The following is a 20898-nucleotide window of genomic DNA, read 5'->3' as shown; positions in this document are numbered from 1 at the left end:
GATGTTCACATGGGGCTTGCATCTTATGAGAGAAATGTTTGAAAATCCAGGTCTGCAGGATTATGACATCATCAAAAGGAATGTGACACAATTGAATCTTGAAACTGAACTAATGCAAGCTCATGCTTCTCTTGGTGTCCGACACATGGTTTATTTCTCTGGAAAACTCCAACTATTTTGAGGAGCCCCTTTGAGTTTGCCATGTCATCCCGGGGCACCTCAGACATGGTCTGGGTCCTTCCCATCACTATGGCCTAAAGTTTTATCTTGGAAGATTTAAGTTCAGAATTTCAACAAAGCAACAGAGTAGGTAAGTTCAATGAACATCAACACTTGTCTTTTGGGAAAATGTTCTTACTCATTTGTAATAGTTTCTCCTTTTGTAACTGTTTTGAAATGTATTACTTTAAGGCTTTTAAAAGACCTAAATCACAGCATGCCTTAATGGTTCCTTATCTGTTTAAAAAAATGCTTACAACAGAATTTGGGGAAGATACCAACATTTAAACTTGCCTTCTCTCTTTCTCTCTCTGTTTAGCCTTAGCAAGAGTACAGTACAATGGGATGTAATGCTCACGACAAAAGTACTGCTTTGGTGGCAATGACATTACTGAAAACATAATATCCAGCATGCCCTTCAGGGTCTGAAATTACTCTTAAGGTTTTCATTCTTGAACTTGATTTTGAGGGACCTCCTTCATACCCATTTCCAGACTTTTCTCCAGGTTTTGTTGGGCTCTGTGGACTTGGACTTTAGGAAAAGAGGTCACATGAGAAACATGAGAGCCACAAAAGTCCAACAAGTTCAGTAAACTGAAGATTCTGCTCTCAGATGAACATAACAGGCACTCTAGATTTACTTGCACTGAAATGACCAGAGATCATAGAGATAATACTTTATCCACTACCGCTAGAGACAATTATAGATTTTATAATCAGGGAGATGATCTCTTTACATCACATGCTTTTACGATAAGCGCTGACATGACTTCTGTTTGTACAAGTATATACGTCAACATACTAAGAGCTCCTATTTACTGAGTGAGTCCTGTGTGCCCCCAACTGCTCTGGGTGCCCTACCCACTTCCTACTCACCACATTCCCCTCAGGGAGGTACCATTAGAGCCCCTATTTTATAGATGCAGCAGCTGTGACACAGAAAGCTTTAGCAACTTGCCCAAGATTCCAGAGACAATCAAGTGATGGAGCCACAGTTAAAATTTAGGTAGATTCTCTTTGAAACTCACCCTAACCAAGATGCTGCACTAACCAACATTTTTCATTATTATTTTTACAAACAACTAGAAGTTAGAATGCATGCCTGTCAGAAATTTCATTAGAAGAAGGTAAAATTCATTTAATTTAGGACTGACACCATGTCTATGATGTTATGTTTCAAAGACAATTACTTTCTTTCTTTAAACTGAGACTCGTATAATTTTAAAATTATCAGTAACACAGAGACATTTTATGTCACCAACTTTTGTAAAGCAATGATATTATGTTTTAAGCAAACATCTCTCTTATGCTTTGTACATTTACACCTTCAGGCAATCTCATTCCAAGGATTCCAGGACCCAGAATTAGGAGATGGAACAGAAAAGGAAAGGTCTTTCAGGGAAAGACCAATGCTCTCAACCAGTTCTTAAATAGTCCTTTTCCTTTCTTTCATGACCTGGTCTCTAAATTTTACTTGGTCCCACACTCAGCCCATTCCTCCAAATTCCTTCCAAACTGGTTATGTTCTGCACTTCTCAGGCTTTTGAACGTCACATGGGATTCGTTTAATTAATGACTATGATGTCAAATACAATTGGCCGTCTTGAGGTTTATGTCTGTAAAGGTTTATGCTGCTTGAAGTTCAATAAATAACACCTTCCAGAGAGAAAACAGTTTCCTAATTTGTATTATTCTACTAACCTTAGTGTTTTCCTGCTTAAAGTTTTCTACAGGGATTTGCTATGCCAATCAAAATCTGCTGGTTGGAATGAAAAAGATATTTTCTTTAAACAAAGTCTGATATAAAACACCTTTTCATATCCTCAGTATATTCATTTACTTGTATATATTGGTGTAATATATTACTTTGTCCCAAAACTATTTAGTATTTTTCCATCAAAATCCCCCATGATGATCAGCAAAACACCATCCACTGAGTGGATTCAGAAAATGATGCCTGTATAAATCTAATAAGCTAAAATATTGACTGGATTTTTAAAATTTGCATAAATCACCCAACTTTAATATGCTGAATGATACCCCTTAGCCATTGTTCATTACATATTTGTGGTCAGTTAAGTCTTCTTCCCCATGACTCAGTGAGGCAGGGCTCATGATTCTACTTTATAGATGAGGAGATTGAGGCTCAGGGAACTTAAGAGACTTGCTCAGTTTGTTGAAAGGAAGCCAGAGAGTCACCTTGGGTGTCAGTGAGTCCATACCCTGTGCTAGTTGAATGAAGCAAAGGCCATCCATGGCTGCGGTTCTCAGGGATGGTAAAGGAAGGAGAATTCTGTGTGGGCACGAAGGAGGGATTTAATCATACACAGTGCAAAGAATACCATCCTCTTTGCCATAACAGAAGTGAGCACACTTGCACTTTCTGGTGCTCTCCAGGGAGTATTTGACTTCTGAGTAAGTATCAGAGGTGTAAACTGTACTCAGGGGTAAGGTCTCAAGGTAGGCTTTCTTCCACTAAGGTCATAGGAAATGCATATCTCTTCAAGCTGTGAGAGCATTCAGATTCAGTCTATGCAGGTAGATACAAAAATAAGAAAGCAGAAGATCTGGTCTAGTTTTGTTTTGTTCTGTTTTGTTTTTAATTTCAAGTAGCAGCATGTAAGATCTATAAAATATTTCCTGAGTTAGGAAAAGCAGGGTATCCCCTTTGCAAATTCGAAAATAATTATGATTGGTTAAAATATTACGCACAGTTTGACAGTCCAGAGATAAACTGCAGCAGGCACTGTTTTAGGTGAGAAGCACTGCCAACTCAGCGGAGTGTCTTCATTCTACAAAGTCAAGTGGCTTGGGTGACTGCTGTCATTTGAAATTTGTATTCTGCCCATTTCTTGACTGGATTATTTGTTTTTTGATTGTTGAGTCTGATAAATTCCTTATGCTGGATGATGCCAGACCTACAGGTTTGCGGATAGGTTTTAAACCCTTTCCCTTCATCCCCTCCTACGGATATGTCATCTGTGAGTTCTTCTAAATAGGCCTTGACCTATTTGTGCTCTGAGTCTCTGCAGTATCTGAGACTTCCAGTTCTGCTTATTGTGTGACTTAATATTTCCTTGATGGTTAAATAGAAGAGGGGGAATAGGCCTGAATTACAATGGGGGTAGGGGCTGAAATGAAGCTTATTTCTGGGGAAGGTGCCATCCCAACCACAGCAAGGACTCCCAGGATGCTTTCTGCTACAGTTGGGCCTCTTGCCACTTCAGAACATCGTTTCCAGAAAGGAGAATTTGTATTCGCTGCTTTCACACACGACCCCACCAGAACTTTAGGCAGGCAAGCGTGTGACAAAGAAGCATCTCTGGATCCTGGCATCTTTTGTGTTTGTTGCACAGCTGTGGAGGTATCAAATATTTTTTGGGGAAAGACTCTTGGAACTAAAGTCACTAAATTAAAACATAAAGAAAAATTCAATCTTGTCTCATTTTCTCTGAAATGCAAAATCCATAAAGTGGCCGTGAACATAAAGGTTACTCAATCTAGTAGGATGCTGACGGAGGGAAGGACAGGCACTGTTATCTTGGGAGAACACAAATATTTATAAGGGACTGCTTCTTCAACAGTTGTTGGGGAAAAAATAACACTGCAAATAAAAGAATGGTATTTAAGCTTCTCTCTCTGTCTCTGTCTCTCTCTCCATGCTGGATGCAGTCAGACATGGCAACTATAATTCAGTTTCCAAGGCAGTCCCATTGCTGGAGCCACGCTCCACAGACTCATTAGCTCTTGCTTTGAAAACTGTGATATTTCCTAATGGGCTCTCTCTAGGCTGGAGAAGCCACCACCCCCAGTTTATCCTGCACACCACCACTGCTGCAATGCTTCTAAATCAAACTAGAACATCTTGCCGACCTCCTAGAAACTCTCTCCTTGCACTCCGTCACTCACAGAGCTGTGCTCCAGGACGACGCCCCATCTGCTGGCCCCTGCCTCCGCCCTCTGCACTGTGTGTGGGTCCCTACATGGATCGGCGCTGTCGCTTCCTCTGTCACTAATGTGGGCCATTTCCCATCTGCTGGGAAATGCTCTTCTGCTTGAGAATTAGGACTCATAAAAGCTCTTTCTTGATGATGAAGTAGTTGACAATATCCATAGGTGATAGTGGTATGTTAACACAGACACTTCAGGTGTCACCTGTGGGGCACACCACTCTGGGGAAAGTGCTGTCTAGGTCTTGGCACTATGGGCATTTCCCAGGCTGCTTCTGTGGCAAGCAAACAGAATCTGTAGTGCTTGTCACACTGAAATTTTAGACTTACCTGTTTAATTAGTTAATGATGGTTTTCTCCGCTAGGGAACTAAGCTCCCGTGAGCAGGAGTCATGCCATTCCTTTTTTTTTTTTTTTTTTTTTATTCATGATCGACAGAGAGGGAGGGAGAGAGAGAGAGAGGCAGAGACACAGGCAGAGGGAGAAGCAGGTTCCATGCACCGGAGCCCGATGTGGGATTCGATCCCGGGTCTCCAGGATCGCGCCCTGGGCCAAAGGCAGGCGCTAAACCGCTGCACCACCCAGGGATCCCGAGTCATGCCATTCTTAACTCATTTTAATGCTCCTGGTGGCCAGCACACGGACTTATTTACTGTCAGCTACTCAGTGAACAAATGAAACCATTCCCAGATAAAAATATCTCAAAGATAAAAACAATAGCAATGATAGAAAGTACATACTGTATATGCAAGTGTCAATCAAGTGCTACCTTGGTAGTCCTTTGCTCTCCTGCCTACATCCCTCCCCCACCCCACTCATTCATTCACTTGTTCACTGAGTATTTACTGAGTGTCACCGAAGCATCGTGAATAATGTAAGATCACTGGCCCTAGAAGCTTCCATCTGGGAGGCTGAGGATGGAGTTAAGAGGGGAAAGACACACTGGGAAGCCCGGATGGCTCAGCGGTTTAGCACCGCCTTTGGTCCAGGGCGTGATCCCAGAGATCCGGGATCGAGTCCCATGTTGGGCTCCCTGCGTGGAGCCTGTTTCTCCCTTATTGTGGCAGCTGTGTCTCTGACTCTCCCTGTGTGTCTCTATGAACAAACTAACAAACAAACAAATAGAGGGGAAAGACACAAGTAAGGCAGGGCTTCTCAACCCTCAACCGCGGGGCCATGGACATTTTGGCTGACTCTTGGTTGGAAACACGGGGGTGGGGGGCGTCCCTCCCAAATTAAGATGTTCAGCAGCATCTCTGGCTTCCAACCACGGGACAGCAGCAGCAGCCTCTTCCAGTTGGGACCACAAAGATGGCTCCAGATGTTGCTGAATATCCCCAGGGGGGTAAGGGGTAAAACCCCGCCTTGAAAACTGCTGGTGTGGGACTATTTCTGCTGGGGCAAAGGCCGCAGGCTCCCCCTGGCCGCACCACGTGGGCCTCTGCCGCCCTCCTGCCGCTCCTGCGGCCACAGGCAGAGGAGGTGCCCTTCACAGAACTCCAGGCAGTTCTGGTCTGGAGGTGGGCGTGGAGGCCGGAGTGGAGGGCGTGGGTGCGGGTCCGCTCCTGTTGTGCGTGCTGCGGGCGCCTCGGTGGGTGCGTGGGTGGGTGGGTGCGTCACCCCGCAGGGCCGCGGGGGCCACGTGGGCCCGGGGTGGGGGCTCCTGAGCCGCGGGGCGGCCTGGCGGGGGAACCTCCCGGGCCTCTCCGGCCTCTGGGCCTCCCCGCGCTCCCCGCGCTCCCCGCCGCCTGCCAGAACGGGGCCTGCTCCATGCCGGGGTCGCTGGGGATCCCTGCATTCATGACTCTCCTCGTGTGTTTCACCGGCTTCGTCACTCTCCTGTCGCCCTGCCAGCCGCTCGCTCTTCTCTCGAGGAATGGAGCTGGTGTAGCATTCGGAGTGCTTAGATTCCTGCGGTGAATACGCTCCGACTGCGCCTGCATCGCACCCAGGCTCCCCCGGAGTCACCCTCTGAGCGCGGGCCCAGGAGCGGTGGCGGCGGGAAGCCGGCCTCCCCGCAGGCTGAACAGATTCCCCTGTCAGCCCCAGACGTCAGAGCAGCGCAGCCCCGTCCCACGGGGAAGCCGGCAGGTGCGGCTGGTGGCGAGTTCGCGCCAAGCAGAGGGGCTGCAGGCCCCTCCTCCCCCTACCCCACGAAGACGGTGGCTGCCATCTGGTCACCCGCAGCCCTCTAGCCACTCACTTGTCCACCCTGCGCAACCAGCGACTGCTCAGGCATCGGGGGAGGCAAAGCGCTCAAGGTCACAGGAAACCTTTCAAGAAGCTGAAAAAAGGCTTGCACGTTCCGCTTCCTCCTCCAGGGCAAGGGAATCTGGTAATCACTAATTTCTTATGTTACAAAAGTGACCCAATCGTGGTTTCACTTTGCCCTTTTCACTTGCATATGCGGATGCCCGCGGCGCCCGCGCGCGCACACACACACACACACACACACACACACACACACACACACCTTTTAACTGAAGAGTTTACAAAGACCATTACGTTGTTTTTTCAGCTTTGGAGCAGGTCACTGCATCTGAGGTAGAGAATGTAGGAAGAAGGAAGAGGAGAAAGGGCAGTCATGGTTCCAATGTTTGGAAAATTAAAGACATAATTAAAAACCCCAAGAATTTTAGATCGAATTTGAAAGAATTCCTGTTTTGATATTTTGTAAAGTTTTGACCAAAGTGTATTTAAACAGAAACATTCTGTACATTCTCTATAATCTTTTCATTTACCCTTTTGATGCTTCCGATTTCATGCTGCATACAAAGGATCGGCCAATGGGAACGTTCTGGGTCTCTCTCCTGCTCTTCATGTATCACCACTGTATGAACCAGCGAGTCCTTTCTATAGACACTGTGATGGTTACTTTTATTTTCTTAAATTTATTATTGTTTTATTGGAGATCAATTTGCCAACATATAGCATATAGCATATCCCCCAGGGCTCATCCCATCAAGTGCCCCCCTCAGTGCCCGTCACCCAGTTACCCCCACCCCCCACCCGCCTCCCCTTCCACCACCCCTAGTTCCTTCCCCAGAGTTAGGAGTCTTTCATGTTCTGTCTCCCTTTCTGATATTTCCCACTCATTTTCTCTCCTTTCCCCTTTACTCCCTTTCACTATTTTTTTATATTCCCCAAATGAATGAGACCATATAATGTTTGTCCTTCTCCAATTGACTTATTTCACTCAGCATAATACCCTCCAGGTCCATCCACGTCGAAGCAAATGGTGGGTATTTGTCCTTTCTGATGGCTGAGGAATATTCCATCGTATACATAGACCACATCTTCTTTATCCATTCATCTTTCTATGGACACCGAGGCTCCCTCCACAGTTTGGCTATTGTGGACATTGCTGCTAGAAACATCGGGGTGCAGGTGTCCCGGCATTTCACTGCATCTGTATCTTTGGGGTAAATCCCCAGCAGTGCAATTGCTGAGTTGTAGGGCAGATCTATTTTGAACTCTTTGAGGAACCTCCACACAGCTTTCCAGAGTGGCTGCACCAATTCACATTCCCACCAACAGTGCAAGAGGGTACCCCTTTCTCCACATCCTCTCCAATATTTGTGGTTTCTTGTCTTGTTAATGTTCCCCATTCTCACTGGTGTGAGGTGGTATCTCATTGTGGTTTTGATTTGTATTTCCCTCATGGCCAGTGATGTGGAGCATTTTCTCATGTGCGTGTTGGCCATGTCTATGTCTTCCTCTGTGAGATTTCTCTTCATGTCTTTTGCCCATTTCATGATTGGATTGTTTGTTTCTTTGCTGTTGAGTTTAATAAGTTCTTTATAGATCTTGGAAACTAGCCCTTTATCTGATACGTCATTTGCAAATATCTTCTCCCATTCTGTAGGTTGTCTTTTAGTTTTGTTGACTGTTTCTTTTGCTGTGTAGAAGCTTTTTATCTTGATGGAGTCCCAATAATTCATTTTTACTTTTGTTTCCCTTGCCTTCATAGATATATCTTGCAAGAAGTTGCTGTGGCCAAGTTCAAAAAGGGTGTTGCCTGTGTTCTCCTCTAGGATTTTGATGGATTCTTGTCTCACATTTAGATCTTTCATCCATTTTTAGTTCATCTTTGTGTATAGTGTAAGAGAATGGTCTAGTTTCATTCTTCTGCACATGGCTGTCCAATTTTCCCAGCACCATTTATTAAAGAGACTGTCTTTTTTCCAGTGGATAGTCTTTCCTCCTTTGTCGAATATTAGCTGACCATTGAGTTAAGGGCCCATTTCTGGGTTCTCTATTCTGTTCCATTGATCTATGTGTCTGTTTTTGTGCCAGTACCACACTGTCTTGATGATCACAGCTTTGTAGTACAACCTGAAATCTGGCATTGTGATGCCCCCAGATATGGTTTTCTTTTTTAATATTCCCCTGGCTATTCGGGGTCTTTTCTGATTCCACACAAATCTTAACAAATCTTAAGATGATTTGTTCCAACTCTGAAGAAAGTCCATGGTATTTTGATAGGGATTGCATTAAATGTGTAAATTGGCCTGGGTAGCATTGACATTTTAATATTAATTCTTCCAATCCATGAGCATGGAATATTTTTCCATCTCTTTGTGTCTTCCTCAATTTCTTTCAGAAGTGTTTTGTAGTTTTTAGGGTATAGATCCTTTACCTCTTTGGTTAGGTTTATTCCTAGATATCTTATGCTTTTGGGTGCAACTGTAAATGGGACTGACTCCTCAATTTCTCTTTCTTCAGTCTCATTGTTAGTGTATAGAAATGCCACTGATTTCTGAGCATTGACTTTGTATCCTGCCAACTGCCGAATTGCTGTATGAATTCTAGCAATCTTGGGGTGGAGTCTTTTGGGTTTTCTATGTACAGTATCATGTCATGATGGTTAGTTTTAGATGTCAGCCTGCGAGGCCACAGTACCCAGCTATTTAATCAACTAATCTAGGTGCTGCCCTGAAGGTATTGTGTAGATGTGGTCCACACGAACAAACCAGTTGACTTCACGGAAAGGAGATTACCTTCCAAACATAAATGGGCCTCACCCAATCAGTTGAAACCCCATAAGGGTAAATGGGAGCTTTCCAAAAGAAATTCTGTGTCAGAGCTGTGGCATCAATTGCTGCCTAAGATTCCAGCCGACTAGCCTGTCCTACAGACGGATGACTTGCTAACGCCCACAACCGCATGAGACAACTTGTGAAAATCTCCCTTCTCGGTGTGAATGAGTATATGCATATGCATACACATATATACACATATGTACACCTACCCACACACTTCTACATAGACACAGACACATTAATAGACATATATATAAAAGAAAGAAATAAGAGAAACTAAGAATCGTCTGTCTAAGCTCTTGAATGGTGCTCCATTTGGCAGAGTGGAAGGCAAAGAAGTTGCGAGCTCCTTCCCGCCAGAGTCCCCATGCCTATTTCCCACACTGAGTGGTGGGGTCCGTCCCCACGAATCTGCCTGGGTTGAGCGATTTGCCTGCCCTAACAGGATACGGCTCTGAGGCCAGGGAACAAGAAACTTTGCAGCTTCTCCCTCGGTCTCATGGGAGGTTCACTCCTAGTGTCCAGTTGGCAGCCAGCACCAAGGGCCTGCCTGAACAGAGGGCGCCATCTCAGAGCCCCAGGGCAGCAGAACGCACCACTCCAGAAGAGGCCTCCTCAGCCTAAGGATTACTTGGGCTGATTATTTTGGATTAACTGCAGATGCAGAAGAAGCTCTGAAAACAGTAGAAGCTACTCTTTTGTGAGGGAAATGTACATTTATTAGAGAAGTTCCTCTTTGTAAGCCTCCCTCTCTGTCCCAGGGAGAGAGGATGACTCTGAATTACAAGAAACTGACCAACAGAGAACACAGGGACTTACAGCCACATCACAAACCTTTCCCTTGGTTAGCACTTTTCCTGGACCCTCCTGAAGCTTGCCAAGCTCTTCTCCCCCCACCCCTCCTCTCTCCTTGTCTTCAGCTGAAGATGGTAGGTGAGCCTGGGGCCTGGGCCATCTTGGGGAATTAGTTTTCCTGAGTATCTCCCATGTATACATGAGTTTATATGTCAATAAACTTGTTTTTCTCTGGTTAATCTATCTTTTATTATGGAGTGGGAGGGGCGTGTCAGCCAATAACTCAGAAGGGTAGAGGGAATATTTTTTTTTCTTCCCTACAATGTCCAGTTCTGTAAGGCCATTACGTGACTGCAGTCCTGCCAACCCCTAACACATCCTATGAGGACACCGAAGTGAGGATTACCCAGCTAAGCCCAATGCACCTAGAGAACCAAGATGTTATGATATGCTGTGTTTGAAACCAGTAGATTTTGAGGTGGTGGTTGTAGGGGAATAGGGAATTACAGCATGTAGGAGTAGCTCTTCCACATTGTCTTAAGGCCTCTGCATTTGTTTTAACAAAGGACACCCCTCACACTAATTAATGAAAAAACCCACACAATAAGAATTTTAAAACCATTGAGAACACAAGGTGTCCAAATAACGTAGTGATTTTGTTACATTCTTTCCCACCAGACAGGAACAAAAGGTCTCCAAAGAGCCATTTTGAGACAGTCTGTTGTTAAGAACCCCCAGAACAGTGTTGAATGGCTCCAGATCATCTGCATTGACTATGAGCCTAGCCAGGAGCTCATCTCTGATGCTTTTCCACTAATATCTTTAAAAGGGTAAATACATTGTACTGCATATTCAAAAATTCTTCTGTATATTATTTTGCTCTGACATCTCAAACAACCTTTCTGGTTGGGGAGAGACTGCTCCTTCCTGGGAAGCTTAGAGACAGCAAAGGGCCAAGCCTAGAGCATGGCTTTGATATGCAAACTAACCAATCCAGGGCCATACCTCCTCCATCTGGGCTGGCCACCCCAAGATACTAATTTTAAGGCAGTATTTCTCTACATCATCATCCTAGGGCCAGGTACCAGGCAGCCAGAGGCTTAGAACCCACTGGAATTGTTCAAACAAACCAATGCTAAACCGTTTACCCCATCCTGCTTAAACCTTCTCAAAGAAATCTCAGTAAAGCTGTTACCAAAAAATCCCACAGCTCCAAAATGGAGTCACCAACCTGGGGCTTGTATCTAACCTAAATGAAGTTTTGACTTCTTCCAGAAATGCAGTCTTAACAGGTGAGAGGAATTTCTGGTCAGCACCAATGAAGTTACCTGTCACATGGGCCCTCTCTATCCTCCAAGGCAAGATGAGGCAATCCCCCTTAGAAGACCCCCTGAACTTCCCCATAGGGAAGCTGACCTCACCTGACACAATCATTTGGGTTTACTTTGCTAATTATCACGCTCTATTTCTGCCTATAAAATCCTTCCATTTTGTAGCTCCTGGGAGCTCCCTCCTATTGTCTAGGGGCGATGCTGCCCAATTCATGAATTGTTTAATAAGGTCAGTTTAATCTTTGAATTGAGTTGGTTGAATTTTGTTTTCTAACAAAGGCCTAAGTTCTGCCCCTCTTCCCCTGACCACTCTGGTTTCTCCCACATGACCCCCCGCATGGTGTGCCAGGTATCTTGTCCCTAGGACCTGTGAATATAATAAACTTCATTTTCCTGAGCCTCTCCTCTGTCTCCTCTGGTGGCCATGTCTAATTAAATGTTTCATAAAATAATACAAAACACACACTCTTTTAAGCCACTTGGAAATTACCCTAAAATAGAGATATTGCAAATACTACCTCCGTCATCTGTGCTGCTCTATGGTGCTTTGCTACATTGGGCTGTTTCATTATAAGTTGAGATGGTCCTTCCTTGAGAGATACGTTCATGTCTAATATTTACTGTTCGAAGTGTGGTAGTTAGGAGCGAAGGGTAGAAAACAAAGATCAGAATGAGAGAAACAGAGCAGGAATACAAGTGTGTTTTAAACAGACTCCCTCAAGCAGGGGTTAAAAGTACAAAGTGATACTTCCTAGTGGTAGTCAGACCTCTTTAGAAGGTCTGGTCCATAAGATGCTATTAAATAACAAGTTTACCACCATAATGTATAAGACGATGACACATTTTATATACACACAGAAAAAGGGGCTTAAAAAACACAAGGTCTCAAATGAAAACCCTATGAGAATAGATATAACAATTTTTTTGAAATATAAAAATATTGTCAAATGTCATGGAATTTGGATTTTTATGTAAAAAGAGGGCAGTCAATTATCTGAAAAAAAGAAAGGTGACAAATAAAGATTATTATGTTACTGGAGACCATTAAGGAAGTAACATTAAATCTCGTGTTACCTAAAAGTGTAACGGAGGAGTTAGTAGGCAAAGAATTAATCTGTAAAAGGTTCTTAAATCAATTCTGACATTCTTCTAATTACAACTGGCCCAGACCAGGACCCTAAACATTTAAACAATCACTGGCTGACACATCTAAGAGAGATGGGTCTTGCTCTGTATGCAAGTTGATGAAGGCAGGGATGGACATTTTCAGTGTGACACACACCCACAGTTACACATGCACTCATATGAATGTACTTATACTGCACCTTGGCCCAGAAGGGATTCAAGGTGGTTTCCTTCTCTCTGACAAAAAAAAAAAAAAAAAATTTAAAAATTCCTTAAAATGAAGGCTCTAAATATAGAGCAAAGTGACCATTACACATTAGAAACAGGGTAATGAGGGGTCACCTGGGTGACTCAGTCTGTTAAGCACTTGCCTTTGGCTCAGGTCAGGATGATCCTGGGGCCCTGGGATCGAGTCCCACATCAGGTTCCCTGCTCTGCCTCTCCCCCATTTGTGTGTGTTCTCGGTCTCTCTCTCTTAAATAAATAAATAAATAAATAAATAAATAAATAAATAAATAAATAAGAAACGGGGTCATGGGTGTGCATTCTCTCCTGTCCTTTTATGTATCCAGTCCAGGTCTCTTGGTTTTGTCCCAAAGTAGCAGAAGGGGGTGGGCCTGAGCTTCTTTATATTCCGGGAGTTCCCTCTGCCAGAACCTGCTGACAGGAGACGTTGTTATTTGTTGCATGCTGACACTGTGCTGAGGATCTGGCAAGCTACCCGGTGTCCTCCCGGGTGGTTTGCAACGAGACTGACAAATACCTAGTTATAAAATCCACCAGCGGAAAAGGCAGTTAACTCTCCCAAGGACAGAATCACTTAGCATTTTTATTCAGCTTCCATCTCAGATATTAAAGCAGCCTCTCAGGGTCCCACTGAACAAACCCAGGGCCCTCTGTGTCCCTATCTCTGGACAAGAGGATGCCCTAAGGACAAATCCTCTGGGCTCCTGAGGCCCTGAGGTAGATACAGAAAGGTGGGAGCCTCGTGTGGGCTTTAGCCTTTCCAACCCACAGCTAGTGCTGGCAAATGGGAAAGAAAGGGAAAGCATGGAATGTACTGGATTTTGTAGCCTTATTGGTAAGTGAATGGGCTCACAATTTTCCCTCCTGAAAGTCCACTTGAGGTTGAAATACTAGGATGACATACCACAAAACAACTCAGTGCCTACCCAGACCAGCAATGGTAGGCAACTATTTAACATAAAAAAATCTTATGTCAAAGGCCTAGGTTAACCAAGAAATCAGGCGTGTCAGAAGGTATCTCGTGTGTAAGCTACTTAAACCAAGTGCATGTGTGAGAACCACCCAGTTTCACAGGTGTGTGTTACGTCCAGAGGCTGGTTTTTGATTCCTCCTCTGCTCCTTTCAACAACATAGGTTTTAGACAAACTGTTCCCGGAAAAAAGGCTTTCCTGTCAGAGTCATTTAATCTATTGGCATATGGCCTGCCATGCTCCAGGAGGAATTTCTGGTGGCTCCTACAAAAACCTAACATTTCAGAAACCTTGATGGCCAAGCAGTACAACCTTCACCTGATATGTGAACCCAGATTGTAGAATCTGAAACATGTGGATGATCAGAGACTACCTTTTCCAGCAGGCTCCCTTCTGTTTGAGGAGGACTCTCCTGTCAATTTTCTTTTTTATATTGACCCCCACAGCTGCATCTTAACCCATCTGGCTGTGTCCCTGACTTCAGAAACCTTACAAGATATCCAAAATCTCTTTTCTATGATTTCTCATGTAGTCTTTAAAATTGAGTCATCAGGGACGCCTGGATGGCTCAGTGGTTGTGCTTCTGCCTTTAGCTTAGGATGTGATCCTGGGGCCCTGGGATTGAGTCCCACATCGGGCTCCCTGTAGGGAGCCTGCTTCTCCCTCTGCCTGTGTCTCTGCCTCTCTCTGTCTCTCTCTTTCTCTCTCGCGAATAAATAAATAAAATCTTAAAAAAAAGAATGCTATATCTAGAGAGCAGAATATTTAAAGTCACTAAAAATTATGTTTAAACAACAAAATTAAGAACATGAAAAGGCATTCATAAAAAGATAGTGAAAATAAAAACCAAGGAACAAATCTCTATAGGAAATATCACAATGTGAGTGTAAGTGCATTGTGTGCGAAGACGGGCAGGTGTGATGAGAGACAACAGAGAGGAAGAATGTGAGAGACAACAGAGAGGAAGAATGGACAGGAAAACAGAGAATTTTAAAAGCCTGGGAGAATAAATGAACACGTCAATGGTATTACTGATGGGGGCATCATGAGTTGCTTTTAAAATATTTCTATGTGTTTTCCAATATGAGCCTCAGATTCAGACCCTTGTAATTACTGTGCACCTCTGTCCTCATGCCCAGCCCACACTCTTCACATCTGCTTTCGTCAAATACCAGGGATTCCTCACCTGGCTTGTTTGTGAGTATCCCGCTGCTCCTCTAAACACACTTCAGTTTGTGCATATGCCTTTTTCAGGGCCTGCCAACTGCTGGATACAGTGTCCCATGTGTGCCTGGGCTAGCTCATTTGGAGGGGGTAAGGTCCCCTTGCCCTCGGCAGGGTTTGTCTCTCCATCTGCCTGAAATCACTTTGCTTTGGTGGCATGTCACCTGAAACCTCACATTTACTTTGAAATAATACACACACATGCTCCTTTAAAAACTGTGCTGCCAATAGCATTTTGATCAGTCTTTTTTATTCTTAGTTCTGGTGGTTAAAATAACTGACTGGCTGAAATACTTACTGCAAACATGTGTTTTGATCTAAGATATATTGTAAAATTGAAGGATAAATATTTTCCAAAGGACACTTACTTAATATTATGGGTTGATAATACTTGATATTCTAATATTTTGGGTCCCCCCAAATATATTTTTTGACAAGATGTGTTGGTAAGATACATTGATGTCTTAACCCCCAGAACCTGCAAATGTGACCTTATTTTGAAATAAAGTCTTTGCAGATGTCATACAATTATGAGGGCCTACTGGATTTGGGTAAGCTCTAACCCAATGACTGATATCCTTATAAAAAGAGAGAAATCTGGACACAGAGATACAGAGAGAAGACCATGTGAAGATGGACAAAGAGAGACACTTTGTGACCTCAAAGGTAGGAAAGAAAGTGATGTGAGTGTCTACAACCCAAGAAAGAAATGCCAAGGATTGAAACCACCAGAAGCTAAGAAGAAACAAGGAAGGATCCTCTCCTAGAGCCTTTGGAAAAAGCCTGGCTCAGTTGCCACCCTGATCTTGATATTCTAGCCTCAAGAACTGTGAGAAAATAAATTTGTTTTAAGCCACTAAATTGATGATCATTTTTTTATGGCAGCTCTTGGAAACTAACACATTTAAAAGAGTGCCATGATATATATTCTTATAATTAACATATGCTTAAATTATAAACAAAGTCTTTACTTTAGAAAATACTTTTAAAGAAAAACATTTTAGTTGTGATTAATTTGAAGGCTTACCACCATCTCATCTAATATCCTCTTCACAAATAACTTTCTAACAATAAAGTAAAACTGGATTTAACAAAATCATATTTAAAGTTGTCAATAGATATTGAATGCTTGCAGTGTGTCAGCATTATCCTAACACCTTTATATATATACTACACAGGTATATGCACACACATATACAGGTCCTATATTCTATACATGTGTGTTTTATATATAAACACACAAATTTAACAGTCTAATGTAGGGATCAGCAAACCTTTTCTGTTAAAAGAAAATAAATATATTTTAGGCTTTGCTGGCTACATAGCGTCTGTTGGAACTACTCAATTCTACCATTGTAGCTCAAAAGCAGCCACAGAACAAATGTAAAAAAAGTGGGTACGGTTATGTTCCAAAAAAACTTTATTCACAAAAGCAGTTGGTGGGCCGGCTTTAGCCCTGGGCTATAGTTTGCTGACCCCTGCTGCATTCCTTTGAGGAAGTTAATGACCTTTCCACTTAGTGCAGAGGTGAGAGAACTGAGGCTTAACATTAAACACTGGGTAAAGCCACATAACCAGGTCGCTCTGGAGTTCCAACCCTCACCAAATCCACAGAAACCGGGGTTGGAAGCATTCTGCAACAGTGTCTCATCTCACAGGCAAGAACAACTTCATGCTCTCCTCAAAGTGTATCAAGTAAATAATGAGCTTTTATTTTTTTAAAAGGTTTTATTTATTTGAGAATGAGAGCAGGAGAGAGCATGAGCAGGGGAGAAGCAGGCTCCCCACTGAGCAGGGAACCTGATGCGGGACTCCATCCCAGTACCCTGGGATTATGACCTGAGCTGAAAGCAGAAGCCCGACAAACTGTGCTACCCGGGTGCCCCTAAGCTAATGAGCTTTAGGAAGCTTTCTGATACCAATGCTATTTTGGCAAAAGACATGTAACAACATATTAGAAGCAAGACTTTATTAAGTCAAAAAAGAAATAGCTATAAATGTTCTAAAGGAGAGATATGTCAGAAAAGATTTAGGAGTTCCAGTTAAACTTCAGGGTTATTGATTAGTAGTATCTCAAACAATCCACACGTAAGAACACAGCCATAATGTAAATGAGAAAAGGAGAAAATAGAAATTTAAGAAATCAGAAAAAGCTTGATGTGAATCTCCACGCTTCTTGATTTTCTAGCTTAAAAAAAAAAGCAATTAAAGGGATTTTTAAAGTTTCTTGAAAACACAGAAGAAACAGTGAGGTGTGATATCATACAACACAAGCCCCCTGCTTCTACTGGACAGTCATACCCTCTGTCAAGGGCCTTTTAATTCTTAGTGTTTTGCTGGGTCTTTATTTTTCCAAACTCTTTGCTTCAAGTGTGTGTCAAGCCATTCTACTTGGAAGAACATGAACATCAAAGTTTCTGAAATGCGTTGAAAAGTCACCCAGCAACACTGTATGGATTCTCTGTGTTTCAGAAAGGCACCTCTCATTTAGCTGATTCAGGTGGCACTGAGGAATAGATGCAGGCCCCCTTACTGATAGCCTTTAGAAGTCTGTAGCTGAGAGGGTTAAAATGATCAACTTTTTCTTCATGTAACCACAGCATCATGGCCATATCTCTCAGACTGTTTGAGTTGATAGCTTGAGAATAAAAAAAGGCACATGACTACCACTTGAGCTTATTTTAATTCTAAGTAAAAAGAATTTATTTCCCAGAATGCAGCTTTAGTTGAGCATGGCAAATCACATTGGGACAATGGATCCTTGCCTCATTTTCATAATTATCATAAATGCACACAAAAGCATAAATAAAGAATAAAGAATTAACTCCACAAATATACTTGGAATAGGACATAAAGCTGCAGAGTGTCACCACATTTAACTCCGCTGTAATAAATGCCACAGACAAATAGAGTTAAATGGGTTAATTAGTCACCGGTGGCTATTTTAATTGTGGTATTGAAAATCCGAGACACATGGTAGAGGAATTCCCATCACAGGGTTACTTGGGCTTTAATGGAAGAGTTCGCCCGGGACAGGAGCATCTCTAAAACATTGCGTAACTGATCACCTCTCTTCCTCTCCTTTACTTTTCATAATTAGCTGCACACTATTAAGTTAATGCACATTTATCTACAACAATTCAATTCAGACTGCAAAGAATCTTTCTAGTCTATAATTACACTCCAGCTTAATTAGCATAATTTCCACTGCACATATTTTAATAAAGAAGCTGCCATTATGGGTTGGCTTCCCATGTCGAAACTCTTCCAGGGAACATTGCAAAGAGAGACAAATGCCTCCTACCCATGAATTGCCACAAATGCACGCAGGAGATCTGAAGTCTACTTTGATGAATGAGAACGTTGGAATGGGCATGCCTCCTACAGAAGTGACCTGATGGAAGCTCCCACACCCGCACTGCCCATCAAGGGCATGAGCAGCAGGGAACTCACCCTCCATAATTACCGAGGGCTGGATGATGGGTCGATTGTGCCATGTGGTGCTGGGGTTTGACCTCATTAGTCCATAAATGTCTAGTCTGAAGTGTGAGAGCATCTCTATAGTTTATTTGGGATCTGTATCACCAGGAAATGGCCATTTGGGTGCCTCAAATCCTACCACCACTAGATGTCATTAGTTATTAGTTGGGACACAGATAAATGCGACCTTTTAGAGATTTTTACTAACTTGAAAGACCTTAAGCAACTAGGATCCTCCTCCAAAGCTCCCTTGTGGGAGACCAGTTAACAGTGAGAGAGCCATCTGATTGGTCTGGCACCGAAATGGAAAATACTTACAGTGTGATTTAATGGGACTAAATCCCTTTTGCAAGTGTTGTAAATCTGCCCAAATAACAACAAAGTCCTCTGTTTTAAAGGAAAATCTTCAGTTCTAGCAGCTCATTATATTTTGTACAAAATATTATGACGACTTCACCAAAAAAGGTTTATCAGTGTTTTTGGTTTACCATTTTAACCAAGCCAACCTTTCACTATATCTACTTGTTATTTGGAGGAAAGAACGAGGCATTTGCTTGCTCTGAGTTTGTAACTTGGAAAGGGAAGTTACAGCATCGTACAAGGGAGAAGAAATGGCCGCTGTTGAGCAGAAGGATGTAAATTAAGATAACCAAAAAGGAAGCAGATAGATTAAACCAATGGCAGCGAAACCCAAGACAAAACCGTTCGTGATGTGCTCCTACCAATGGCAGGAGGTGGGACCCAGGGATGCTGCATGAAGTGGGAGTTTTTAGACATGCCTGACATTAGTCTTTCTGGAAAGTCCAGGTATTCCATGAGACACAGGACATGTGTCTCCTACCTCAAAGATTTCCATATTTTCTTTTTCAGATGTATATCAGAAACTTAAAGCAAAAAACTTCTCAGCTTAGAGTCATTTCAGTAAGGCCCCTAACTAATTCTCTGTCTCCACAGGTATAACTTGAAACTAACGATGAATGTAAAGTATTATCACACTATTTATAGTACGCAGAATAAAAATTATATAATGACGGCTCATTCATATTGTCACAATATGCACTTTTCCCTAGAATCAGTTTTCAACCATTCAGAGCTCATGTGTCTTGTGAATAGATACTTAGATTTGTACTTATTTCTTCAAAATTATGGATTAGTTTCTTTTTTTGAAATAGGATTTCTGTAACAGTGAATCGTGTACATACTGACCCTTTCGCACTTTGTTGGTGTTGAAAAGCTTTTCCAGTAGTATTCTCATAGGTGTGTGAAGAGGTTTGAGATATTAGTTAACAAAATTGACTTGTCTTCATCTCGATCATGGCATTAATGCTCACTCTGTTCCTTTTCTTTCTTTTACTAAACCGTTTCATTAAAAAATACATCACAACTAAGAGTGCCTCTGAAGGCAACCTGCTGGGTTGAGCTCAGGTCCTCTACTTAATGGCTGTGAGATCATGAGCAAGGTAGAGGGACTTAGTTTGCTCACCTGAAAAATGGGGACATGTCAGCATCTAGCCTACAGGGATGCAGAGCAGTGAAGGAGGCATGGCAGGGAAAGGGCTTAGAACAATGCCCATCTCAACAAGTTATGCTGATTCTCTCATCTTTCCTTGTTCCTAAGCCTTGAGACACATAAGAAAACAACTTTATAACACTTGGGGCCCTTAAATCTGAAAAAAAAAATTGAAATCTAGTCTGTGCTATAATGGTGGAAATGTTGGAAAAGTGTCTTTTCTGATTTACTGATCTTGACCAAAACAGATAGTCTTCCATTTGAAAAGGGCATACTGTTTCTTCACTTAAGAATTTCAACCTAAACTTACGTTGTATCCATATCTCATTTTTAACTGGATCACAGCACATATTTAGCTCCTAGTATTGGAAGAGGGTCAAATAAACTAACATCAATTTGTATGTTTAAGACAAAGAAACTGGTACTCTGATCTCAACAATGAACATGTATGTGAAGTTCACAATATACATTTGGCATAAATGTAAATACTTACAAAAAAGGTGCCTCTTTTTGAAATTGCTGCCAGAGTTCCTCTCTAGACTTGCACTTTGGTAGCCTACAGAATGAATTTTATAGGAGTAAGCCCCCCCCCACCCAGAATATGCAGGTCATCATCAATATTTACATTCACATAACATATAAACCAAAAGGCAGAAATGTTCAAAAAGTTAGATGTCTACTTATGATCTACAGAATACAAAAATTATACTAGTGATTGTAAATTACAGAACACAGAGCCTTGAACTGCATGATTATGTTAATCTAGGGAATATTAATATCATAACAATTATTTTTCAAAAGTTGCTGGGTTTGGAAAACATGGACATTCACAAACATCGTATTTCTCCCCTTCTGAATTCCAAGCCACAAATTCTTCATGATGACCTTAAATAAAATTTGTATCTATATGCTCAATTTTGAGGCTACTTTCCATTAATGCTGGAATTTACTTGAATTTGTTCCCAGTAGCAGAACTTCTCTAATATAGGGTTCTTTTTATTTTTA

General features: G+C 42.4%; 1 protein-coding gene and 1 long non-coding RNA gene across 8 annotated transcripts in view; one reads left to right on the top strand and one right to left on the bottom strand.

The window, feature by feature from the left end:
* CTNND2 (catenin delta 2) overlaps positions 1-20898 on the bottom strand; it is a 914420-nt gene that overhangs the window by 267038 nt on the left and 626484 nt on the right. The window lies entirely within an intron of this gene.
* Positions 80-20898, top strand: part of LOC140621899 (uncharacterized) — a 52912-nt gene continuing 32093 nt past the window's right edge. For 2 of the 3 annotated variants that reach the window (XR_012021630.1, XR_012021629.1), the window contains exon 1: positions 80-310. This is a non-coding gene — a long non-coding RNA (uncharacterized lncRNA). The remainder of the gene's footprint in view (positions 311-20898) is intronic. The other variant, XR_012021628.1, reaches the window with a different exon arrangement.

Source organism: Canis lupus, chromosome 31, assembly GCF_048164855.1.
Source record: "Canis lupus baileyi chromosome 31, mCanLup2.hap1, whole genome shotgun sequence".
In the NCBI taxonomy this organism is placed as follows: domain Eukaryota; kingdom Metazoa; phylum Chordata; class Mammalia; order Carnivora; family Canidae; genus Canis; species Canis lupus.
This window is presented reverse-complemented; position numbering and strand designations above follow the sequence as displayed.